This window comes from Coturnix japonica, chromosome 3 (assembly GCF_001577835.2).
Source record: "Coturnix japonica isolate 7356 chromosome 3, Coturnix japonica 2.1, whole genome shotgun sequence".
Classification (NCBI taxonomy): Eukaryota; Metazoa; Chordata; class Aves; order Galliformes; family Phasianidae; genus Coturnix; species Coturnix japonica.
The window spans coordinates 64,230,959-64,241,872 of NC_029518.1; positions in this window are offsets into that span (position 1 = coordinate 64,230,959).

Consider the following 10,914-nt stretch of genomic DNA (forward strand, 5'->3'; position numbering starts at 1 on the left):
GGAAACACTTCTTTACAGAAAGGGTAGTTAAACACTGGAATAGGCTCCCCAGGGAGGTGGTCGAGTCACCATCCCTGGATGTGTTTAAAAGCCATTTGGATGTGGTGCTCAGAGATATGATTTAGCAGAGGGTTGTTAGAGTTAAGGTACTATGGATAGGCTGAGGTTGGACTTGATGATCTTTGAGGTCTTTTCCAACCTGAGTAATTCTATGATTCTATGATTCTATATTATGACTGAAGGAATTAGGATTTTAAACACACAGAGAATACATTTTCAAGCCTTACATTAAGAACACTCATAACTGTGGAGGCCAATAGGAAAACTGAATGACTGCATGCAGATAAAATGTCAGTATTGAAAACAGTTGTTGATGTCAGTGATCCCTAGCACCATGGTTTTGGAGACAAAGATAAGTAGTTCAGTTTTTTGGCTGAAAGTTTCAGAAAAGACTGACAGCCCCAATAAATCCTTGGATATATTAAAAAGAGTGTGGTCAGCAAGTCAAGAGAGGATAACCTTACACTCTACTTTGCCCTGGTGAGACTGCATTTGAAATACTGCATCCTATTCTGGGCTCTCCATTTCAAAAAAGACAGGAAACTTCTAGAGAACGTCCAGTGGAGAGTCACAAAGATGATGGGGAGCCTGGAGCATCTCCCTTATGATGAAAAGCTGAGAAACCTGGGACTGTTCAACCCGGAGAAGAGAAAGCTGAGAGGAGATCTTATCAGTGCTTATAAATATCTAAAGCATGGGAGTCAAGAGGATGGGACTAGAGTCTTTTATGTTGGTGCCCAGAGACAGGACAAGGGGAAACAGCCAACAAGTGAAACACAGGAAATCCCATCTGAAATGAGGAAAAACTTCTTTACTCTGAGTGTGACAGAGCACTAAAACAGGCTGCCCAGAGAGCTTGTGGAGTTGTCTTCTCTGCAGATATACAAAAACCACCTACACACCTTCCTATGCAACCTACTATTGAGAACCTGCTTTAGCAGGGGAGTTGGAGTAGATGATTCCCAGAGTCCCTTCCATCCTCTATGATTCCATGATTCTGTGAAAATACAGGCCAGAAAAAGCAAACTGATTGGAAAGAATTGTGAAAAAATGAAGCAAAATTCAAGGAGGCAGTGAGAAATGGAACCTGCCTCCAAAAGCCATAACTCCAAACATAATACTACTATCCTAAAGGGGTGCAGGAAGAAGCTGCAAAGCACTGGCAATTGATTTTACAATGGTACTTCAAATGACCACAATTTTGGAGAGCTAGGGGACTTTTGTTCTGACTCACATATAGCATCGGATATAAAATAACATGTATCCAGGCAATATCATGTCTTTAGAAAGAGACATTGAGCAATAACAGCATTTTTCTTTGAACTGTACCAAGAGCTTTCTTCCCAGTACAGTTTTTACCGGAATAATTGGCTGCAATTTCAGATTAACTTCTTACAAGCACTGAATTATGGTATGGAGACTGTAGCAGCATCAGAGTGTTTCTGACGCAGAGGCATGTAGGTAATGAATATATTGAAAAATATCACATTTTTCATATATCTGCCTTTAGTTTTATTCCAGTCACCATATGTTCTATTTCCACATGAGAATACTAAAATAATCTCTAACTTACTGTCTGTGATTTAAGAGTAAGTTAATATGCAATAGGACTGAACAAGAAGATGCTTAATAGTAACTTCTTCAAAATTCATCTGATGTTTTGAACACGTGCTTCATTATTGGGAGTTAATCCAGAGAGTTCATTTGTTGTCAACACTCCCTCCACAAAATAGTTATCACAGAATCATGACCTGCATTATTTATTTTCATCATTTTTTCTCTCCACTGACTCTCTTTTAAAAGTGCATTGGCATTTTAAGGTAAGCAGGCTTATAGTAACAACAAAATTTTTCAATAGCAGTATGCTGTTTCATAACATACAGTGTTATCATAGAGGATGACAATCACATTGTTCTTTTTCCTTTTTTTCAAAGAAGTTATTTGATGAAATAAATGAACTTGGCTAAAAACATTGTTAATGTCCTTGCAGAATTGTTTCTGCAGATTAAAAGTCACATGGGTATATTTGGTGCAAATGTGTCATTCATTTGATGCTCCAAATGGAGTTTAGTGGCACAAGTAATCTTGACTCCAGCATAAGCATTGTTGTGTTTCTAAGCATTCTATTGACAAGCATTGTGTACATATTAGATCAGCTTTGACTGTGCCCAGTTTTATGCTCAACAGGTACCAACTCCAGCTATGAAACTCATGAATTTGATTTTAAAAATGTAAGGTTTATTTCTTATTTCTTGCCGTGATGCTCTGTATCATTTCTATCTAGGTATTTTCTCATAGCAATGAAGGCTTTTGAAAACACTGAAATAAAAAGTTTAGTACATAGCAATAAAAAGACAGCTTACTGTAAGAAACAATTTAATCTGGTGAGCTTCAGACAGACACAATTCTTCAACTACCCTAACAAGCTTATATTGCACTTCTCTACAGTTGTCTATAGCATTGATATCCTTATGTCACAAAAATCAGGGATAATAAATAAAATAATAGATGTCAATGATTTCACAAAAGATTAGTAAACTGTAACTGCCTGTATAATAATTTCTGCATGAAAGAAACATTTTCCCTTTTTCCTTCTCCTGATGCCTAAGGTCTGACTGCTTTTCTCTGGGGTTTTTTCAGACTGTAATGACAAAGCTGATATCACTTAAGTATCCAGGCACACTAAACACAGATTGAATTGGTGCAGCAACACAAAATGAATCTGAAATCTGTTTTCACGCCTACGAAGCATCAGTATCTTCTGTTTTTAATGAAGTCTTGATTTTTAGTCAAAGGGAAAAAGAAAAGGCAAACAGGGAACCTCTATGTATCATTAAAAACAAAAAAATGTCATTAGAGCACAGATCATCAGTGTTCAAAAGCAGTCATTTCAGAATACTGTCAGATTTGCCTATTCTTTTTCTTTTCATGCTGACAAATGAAAACTTTTACTTCATCCATAAAAAAGCTGACAGGTGGAGCAGCAGCTGAGCAGCTGCAGGCATTTGGCTGCCTGTAGCTTGCTGCTGGTGGTGGAGAACTTCCCTCTTTACACTGATGTTCATCTTTCTGGAGAACTTGGGAAGTTAACAAAAGGCCTACTGCAATTGCACCAATACCACAAAAGAAGCCAAAAAAGTTAGAAGGACTTTGTCTGTTCCATTTAATTCCAAAATATGAGTAGGCATGTACTCCTAAATTAAATTAGACAAACTGGACAGAGAAAAGACTCTATAACCCCAAATGGTTTGACAAGAAAGGAAGGAAATTGAAAATCTACATCCACTACAAGTTTCATATTAACATGTAACTTCTCAGCAACTTCGTGTGCTAACAGTAAGTACACCACAATAGAGCAGATAATTCTTTTCAAAGCTGAAGTCCCTTAACTGAATCTGTAGCATGATGACTTCACTATTCCACCACTGTTTCTGGTCTACTAGAGAGACATAATGGATTCCTGAAAGAAACAAAAAAACTCAAGGCTTTCCTGGTGGAGATTAGGTACATATGACATCTCATAAATATACTGTCAACAATTGGTACAAGATACATGAATATGGAGAGCAGAAAGCAGAGCCTGTCATTCACCTGAGCCATCTTCAAATACCTATTCTGCAACTCTGCTCCTCAACTCTTATTAGAATCCTCCAGAATATTTATCTATTTGAGCATCTATGACATATACATCTGTTTATTCAGCTTGCAAATGTGCAATACTGACAGAAATGACTGTCAAAATATTTACTTTGAAAATGAAAATGAAAAAAGAGAAGTGAGACTAAGAACTGTGTTAAAACATAGTGCAAGAAATGTTTTAATGAATTCTTGAACATAAAATAAACCTCCTCCAATCAGGGGATAATACATAGTGATAGCAATTATGTGGTCCTCTATTTCTTTCCTGTTTCTTTCTTCATATATTGTGGTTTTTGTTGAGGGAAGCAATCTTCACTGCTGCAGTTTTTCCTTACTACACACTACTGATCTCTTCACTAAATCTGCCCTCTAAGAAAGCAGGCCTTGCATAAGAACATATGTACTGTGATTCATAATCTGTTTGGAAAGCAATAGAAACCCCTCTTCAGGAGCCAACTTCTCTTTGATTTAGAGTTAGACAAAGATGCAGCCTAGCTGACTTCTATAAATCAACGTATTATTCGGTGTTAACAGAAATTACCAACTGAATTTAGTTCAGCTATGTGCTCTTGTCCATTCCCACTGCCCCTGCCAATACAAAGTATTATTATCCTCATCTCCCACATTAGTTTACTTCTTGGCACATTCACAATAATGATTAAGGAACACTCAGAAGCTACTGACTTCTGTCTCATCATAACTTAAGCCCCAGAGCCTAAATACCAGACAAAACAAAGATAGGCAGTGATTCTGTCTGTCTTTATTTCATCCATCTGTCAGTAAAGGATTTGAGAACCTTTGCCAAATGCAGTCAAATCTGAATGCTGACAAGTCTCCAGATGAGTAAATTACTACGAGGCTTGTGAAAATCCATATCAAGAAAAGAAATACCAAAACTAATGTGTGCCAAAGGGAATGAAAATCTAGGCTTCATTTATCCTGCTTGTTAGTCAGCTTTGAAATCACATCATCACTGAATGGTACTGAATGGCTTTGGAGCTTCAGTCCATAGACATAGGTACATCAAGGGAAGTGGCCTTGTCCCCACAGCCACCTTCCTGGGGATGGTCCACTCCATCTGGCCATCTCATTTTCTTCTTGCCCAAGGGTCTATTCATTGCATCCCTTTCTGCCTTTGGAGATCAGAATTTGATTAAACGTCTGCAGGCCCTGAGATTGGACAGCAGGACCACATGTCCCATGCAGTTCACTTGGATATTCCTCACCACAGGAAGACCTTTCCCACTATATACACAGAGCTGCCATTTTGTTTCAGATGTCAGTGTATGGATGGTAGTCACGCTTTTGCAAAAAGCCATATCCCATTGTGGTTTTGTGCCTTTTCAGGTGTTTGGCTGCCTCAGAGCAGGGAGCAGCGGTAGCCAACAGCCATTTATCTCAGAAATACTGGAGCAATGCACTGGGCACAGTTCTCCACGGGGCAGAGTCTCGTCCTCCCTATTCTCTCTTGTCATGTATCTACAAATATAAGTTCTAACATTCTAATGTTTTCCTATATTTAGATACCTATATTTAGTTATATACAGCCTAGACTGGAAGGTACCAGGGGAGATTCACTTTTGTGCTCATTTGATTAAAATTCATCTGAACTTCTACAGAGGACTGTCAGAATGGAATGATCCCACTCCTTGAAATGCTTTGTACTTTGTACGTTCAGAGATGACCCATTATTTTGACAAACCGAGCATTTCATCTGTACTTTAGAAATATATAAAGGGAGGTGCACTTGCTTACTGTATATACATATCTTTTCCAAACACTTTGGAACATACTGACTGCCCGATTAATCTGTAGGAAATAATTTTGCAACACTGTTGCAACAATGTACCTCAGTATAATACCTCTGAGGAAGTAGAGATTAATCATAACTGACTGGAGTCTCCTAGATTCACAGTCTCATGCCCACGGGTACCAAGAAGTATGCAAGTAGTCTGCCATGCACTTAGGCCCAAAGACACTTATATATATCCAGGTAGTCTGTCTAGGATTGTTTGCAATGACAAAGAGGACAAGACACATCAGTTTTCATCACCCTTCCCACATTTTCTGGGTTCTTCTTAGAAGATCACAGGTTTTGGATGTGTCTCATGCTATACCCTTCAGAATGTGGCAGTGATCCGTCTCACTATCTTGTCCCAATTCTGCAAATCATCAGGATTTATTCTGTTTCAGATCTGATTGTACTGAATAGTTGTGTGCTAGGATTTTGATGGCCTGCTGCTGTTGGTGTCAGCAACATATGTGATTTTTATAACTCTTCTCCTGCTGATGTTTTCGCCCATGTGTTCACCTTCACTCACCTTTCATAACAAAATAATATATTTAACAATCTTCCATAGCCCTAGAAGATTCCTGGGTTTCTATTTTCTAATGCACTGCAGGTACTTTGGCACCTGCTGGCAATAAAATGACAGCTGCCTTTTAGGATTATTCTGAAAAGTCTCCCAACCCTCTGCTTTATATTATGTTAAAATTTCCAATTTCCTGGACTAGAATTATGAAAAAAGATTACAAGTCCCTTCTTTCTATACATACTTACATTTATATTTGTAAATTGTAATCTGATCCAATTTTCACATTGTTTCTCTATTTTATTGGATTTTTTGGGGGTAAGTCTTATAATATGCCTGTCTCTATTCTCAGCTTCTCTTGTCTAAACTATATTGCTGGAAAAAAAGTAAGAGAAAGCACACTTGCAATTAATAGGTCAGACAGAAAGAAATCTGTTGTGTAATTAAAAAAAAAAAAAAAGATGTGCATTTACACTATTAAATAACATTCTAAGTACTCCATCTGTGAAGTGCCATAACAACTCTTCACTGACTCTCCTGTTATATATTTATCAGGGACTATTTACTGGCAAATCAGAAATTTCTTGGTTGTAAAAGAGATGTCAGTTGACATTAGATACAGATCTTCATCCAGGCTCTGTATTCAGCATTCATACTTAGGAGTGGCAGCTGACTCTCTCCCAAGATTATCAGCATAGTGATCAATTGTTAGCACTCTTCAGCTGAAAAATACATATTTTACAGTGGGAAAAAAAACTTCAAATGCTTTATCATCAGATCATGATAATTTGGGAACTTGTTTCATAGCCATAATCATGATCATCAAAATCTACTGATAAAAGTGTAAGAACGTTAGCCTTGAAAGACAAAAAATTAAATCACTAACGAGTGTTCAAACAGACTCTCTGGCCCTTTGCATTGGTTATGATTGTTGTCTTCACGTGTCATCCAGTCTGAGGTACTATAGTTCACAAAAAAAGTAAGATAAATATGTAGTTTAATTTTGTCCTCTAGGCTTCTGCATGCCTGTAATACATCCCCTGCATATTCATAGCCTAGGAAAAAAAAAAAGTTAAACATAGAGATTTGCTAGACTATCTTATTTACATCCTGGCTTCAGTCACACCCCTCTGTTATGTCAGGCACAATTTCTTTGTTCACTGAGGAAGAAACTAGTATTTTACAAGGGCTGCTCCAAAAGTAATGCCTCATATTTTATTATGTTGGCCCACAAAGTCAGAAACAGATGTTGGTGGTATGGCAGTAAAGGTTGAACCTTCCCACTAATATTCCAGAACATGCTGTTGATGTGCAACCTATGATAGCAGACGGGCAGTCTGACAAAACAGTTTCTGACATGGAAGTGCTTATGAAGTAAAGGTGTACCATTGAATTCCTTCATGAGGAAAAATGGCACCCACAGACATTCATTAGTACTTGCTGAACATTTACATCATTTACAGAGACCAAACAGTGTCTGTGAGCACTCTGAAGCAGTGGGTGTTGTGTTTCATCAGTGCTGGAAGCAACATGAAAGACAATTCACATTCTGGACAGTCAAGCACAGTTGTCACACCTCTGAAAGAATGTATCATCTGTGTGAATTGGCTAATAATGGAAACAATGTTGAAGAATAATTTTTTGTAGCAGAGAATTTGCTCTGTCAAATAATGTTCTATATCTGTTGCCGTTTCCATGGAAATAAACATGAGGCATTATTTTCAGAGCGACCTACTTACTGCAGAACACAAAGTTAGAGGAAGGGGAAATACACTTAATGATAAAGTGCTTCTCAACTGAAATATCACTTCCCAAGCTTAAACTGTTAAATAATTTAGGGTTGATTCACATATTGCATACCTGTCCTGAAGTAAATAGTATGAATAAAATATAATTTGTACTTGAATGGGTACAACAGGTTCTAATAATTATTTTCATCAGTTTGGTAGTGTTTTAATTAGGTGGAACTGCATCATAAAACATCCTAGTCAAAATCACTTAAAAATATCTTGCAACACAACAAAAGTATTCACTGATAATATTTATACTTGCAAGCAGTGACATTTTTGTGAGTACATATGTATAGAATCATGGCTAACACTACCAGCCTGCACCCTTTATTGACCCTACTGGCAACTCTTAAGGTCCTCCACAGTTATGGAAAAAAGGAGGGACTTTTTATAAGGGTATGTAGTGGCAGGATGAGGGTAAATGGTTTTAAACTGAAAGAGGGCAGATTTAGTCTAGAATTCAGGAGGAAATTCTTTACTGTGAGGGTGGTGAGACACTGGAACATGTTGCCCAGAAAGGTTGTGAATGCTCCCTCCCTGGAAGCATTTAAGGCCAGGCTGGATGAGGCTTTGAAGAACCTGGTCAAGAGGGAGATGTCCCTGCCTCTAGCAGGGAGGCTGGAACTTCATGATCTTAAAGATCCCTTCCAACCCAAACCATTCTATGATTCTGTCACAATGTAACTACACCTCTAGGTGTGTGCATATATTACATATATGCATATATAAACATAAACATACAAAATGTAAATATGCATAAAGTCTATATTTGTGTATATCTGCACACACCTTCACACACATATTTTACATAAAAAATAATATATAAATAAAGATTTTTCTGTATATGGTCAAAAGGCATGAAAAGGCAGACAATCATAAGGTCACTGCCATGTCCAAATGTGCAGCTCCTTGCCACAAAACAGCAGCTTTATTTATTTTTTTTTATTTAGTGACACTTGCGGCCATGATGCCTTTTCAGCATGGACAGAAGGGGGTGTCTTGTCCTGCCAGCTACCTGAGGTCTACCTGAGCCTATGTGAGGTTCCATCAAGTAAATTTTCTCCTTGCTTAGTCCAAATCAGCTTCTTGAAATTAAGATGTGACATGAACCATATCCAACCTCCAGGAAACATAGTGACATAAAGTGGTACAGCAGAGGAATCACAAAATTTCCATATGTATCGGGGTATTTATCCTAGAAGAAATCTGTCTTAGCCTCTACAAACATCTGTTGTACTCTTAATGTACTTCACATATATCTGTACTTTCCATCCAACATGGAAATGGACAGAAATGCATATTGACTTCAGTATGGTATATTTTAGAGTGAGCTCAGGAGTGCAGCGTATTTTGGTCAGTCTGAATTATACTGGAACATATTCAAGCCACATCCAAAAATCTGCAAAATATTCTTAAAATTTGATTATTTGCTGAAATAACAGAACTTATGCTAGTGCTGTCTAATAATGGGTCAGGTTATATTCACATTGGCCATTATCAGCAGTATCCTGCAAAAGGAAAAGGAAACACAGATATCTCCTTCAAGCAACACTGATTTAGGTTTTGAAGCACTGCATTTGTGATCATTTACTTCCTGATTGAAGCAGGGAAATTACAAACGCATGCATTTATTTTAATACACAAATACTCATTCAGCGTAAAGCACTATACTCAAGTGCTCACAGTGAATAAAATTCTCCGTATAGTGTGTGATTTTATAACTGTTGTGTTTTCTACAGATTACCTACTTAGAGGAATCATTGTGTTTTCCTCACTTCAAAGCCAGCCCGCAAAAAATATTCTTTGAAAACAATGGAAATTCCTTAGATTCATGTGGCACTTCAGAAAGTTTAATTTAATGCTGTGACATTTTTGGGAGTCTTTGATCAAAGAATTTCAGAAGCATAAGCTTGTAAAATATTGAAGCCAGTCTTTCTCTTTCCACAGTGCAATCATGAAACTGTCTGCTAGCGCTTTTTGAATATGACATTTTTTTTAACATCTTATTGATTCAAAAACATTTTTTTTAAGAAATCATAGTTATAGTAAGCAACAGAAAGACTGAAACAGTAAAATAAAATAAAATAAAATAAAATAAAATAAAATAAAATAAAATAAAATAAAATAAAATAAAATAAAATAAAATAAAATAAAATAAATATTGTAGCATTATCAATATTACAAATTTGAGCAGTAGCTTAAAATTCATTTAAACGATATAACACCTGATTTTTGTTTTTTTCTTGATTTTCTGAAACTCCCTCAGAAATGGAACATTTTGTGTGCTTGGTCAAATTGATTTAGGCTTGGGAATTTTTCCATAAAACACATTTTCAATTATGCTTATGTATAGAAAACTGCTATACTATTTTTCCTCAGTACGTTTCTATTAAAGTGCTTAGACTAGAAACATCTCAACTAACCAAACTTTTGAAATATTCACTCAACAAGAAAAGCAGCATGAAATGGAGAAAACATAGAAAGTATTTTTAACATTATAATTTGACTGTAGTTAAATGTTCTCTACAGTCTTAGCTCAGGAATAAAATAAAATAAAATGAAATGCCTCCCAGATTACATTATGTTTCAGGAGTAAAAATAATTACAGGAAGGAAAGTGTATTAATGCTCTGTCCACTGAGAACTGTATCTCTAGGGTTGTTTACAAGCTAGGTAGCATGAGAAAAGGAACTAAAATGCTGCTGAATTTTGGTTGGATAGCATACAGAAAGGCCTGTATGATAAAATTTAAATTACAAGAAACAGAAAATTTGCTTAATTTTGTAATTATATTTATGCATTAGGGCAGCCTGACTGCACTGTCAGTGTCACTGGTAACCTTTATCCAAATGTGCAGTAATAGGATGTAACAATTTTGATATTTTATGTCATTCCATCAGTGGTACAACACGGACGTGGCTTCTTGTTTTTATTTTCAGTCCTAAATAGGTTACATAGGTTTTGGGGGATCATTAAATGGGCCTGGTAGGTTGGTGCTAAGTAAAACACATAATCTGTAGAATGCTATTAAACTACGTAATTGATGATTCTGACAACATTCTAAATTTAATCAGTCAAGCAGACATTTCTTCCGGTCTTCTGGTCCACCATTCT